Below are 1,813 nucleotides of genomic sequence, written 5' to 3' on the forward strand. Positions count from 1 at the left end.
CGCCGTCGGACTTCAAATATAGTGCAACAGAAAATATTAAAGTGTTATTCAGGTGGTTGTTAGCCTAATGAGAAATGTTTACAAAGGCTTCTTGTTGTGGTGACACTGTGGAAAGCATTCCTGATTTAGGTTGTCGTGTATAGAAAATATAATTATTGAACTATTCACGACCATATAACTTGCAAAAAAGTAGCTTTTCAGTTTTATGCGTTACTTGCGCCTAAAAGTATGCACCCAGAAGCTGATTTTAAGAATAGTTACGCCTAAAAGTATGCCCAACTTAATTAGCTCTAGTTAGCTAGCCATATTAAGTACTAGCACACATGCCATTCCATATACCAAAATTATCTGCCTCTACCAGGAAAAATACATGTTTTGGTACAACTTTACCGTAAGTCAGCTACAGCTTGTTAGAACAGCATCTTCACTGTCGTGTTATTTGTTTTTGCTGTTGAGTTGTATGTTCATATACATACATATACCTCACTGGTTGTTCGTCTTCTTGTCTATTCAACACTTAACTACCTTTGCAGGAATTTGGGTCTCCATTTATGCTGCACTTGAGCTCATTATTTATTTATTGAAATATATGTACATACATATGTACTATGCCTATTTGTAAACACTTTTACGGGTACACATGCACGTATGCACCTATGCTAAGGTTTCTGCTCTTGTTTTGCTGTTCAAAAGACGTGACTGTTTCACTACAGCGCATTTTTATGAATTTTTTGACGATTTTCTACAGCGTTTATAGGATTGTGTTTTTTTTTTTAAAACACTTTCGAGTGGAGTTTGTTTGATCGATTTTTTTGAACAATAAATGCTTTGGTCGGGTTCGCTTCTTAAAAAAAAAAAAACTGTGACTACTTGGTGTACTAAATCTTAGTTATTTCATATTTGTTTTTGCTGTTCCAAATTCGCACGTTATGGTCTTGCGATTTTGCATATTTGCTGCGGCCAGTTTAGTTTTAAATAACAAAAAACAAACAAAAAAGCAAATCTGCGTTAGTTTGCATTTTTTCGAGTTTTGATCTCAACAAATTTTATGTTATGATGTGTTACATATACATACATACATACATATTTATGTGCATGCGCACGCGTGTTTGTGTGTGAGTTTGTGCACACCCAAGTCATTTGTTACAAAGTGCTTGCTTTGTTGTTTTTGCTGATGACGCCAACATAATTGGGTCAACAAGCAACGGTCATATCGGACCAAAAACAATACCATACATTAAACACCCATTCACACACTCAGCAACTAGCACGCCAATAAACGATTTTGTTTTGTTTTTGTTTTGTCTTTGCTATTTCTTGGTTTTTGCTTGTATTTGTATTTTATGCGCCAGTGTACATGATTTATTTGATAAAAATTTCGTCATGACCATTATGTCGACGGTGTAAGTATGTACATACATATGTACTTATGTCTAGATGTGTACTTGTAGGCGGTTGACCATGCTTCTATGTACGGGTTTTCACTGCTAACGGTTGTCTTGCGAATTCCACAAGGTCGTTTCGTCCTTTGTGTGCTCATTGTGAGTGGGTGGGTGTGTGTTTGGATGATTTGTGTAATATTTTGTTCACACAAAGGATATTTTGTCTCCCTTATTAATTAGCTACCCATCACATTTGATTAATTGAAAGTGAAATTAATTACTAATCGACAGCAGAAAGATAGCAATTTTCGCTCGAATTGCATAGAAATATGTATAGTCTCGAATAGTTTTGCGTCCCGAATAAAAATATATGAGTTTACAGAAATATAAAAAGGTTTTATTTTTTTGTTCTAAGAGTGGAAATTTTGTTT

Source organism: Rhagoletis pomonella, unplaced genomic scaffold, assembly GCF_013731165.1.
Source record: "Rhagoletis pomonella isolate Grant_MI unplaced genomic scaffold, Rhpom_1.0 Rhpom_scaffold_00013, whole genome shotgun sequence".
In the NCBI taxonomy this organism is placed as follows: Eukaryota; Metazoa; Arthropoda; class Insecta; order Diptera; family Tephritidae; genus Rhagoletis; species Rhagoletis pomonella.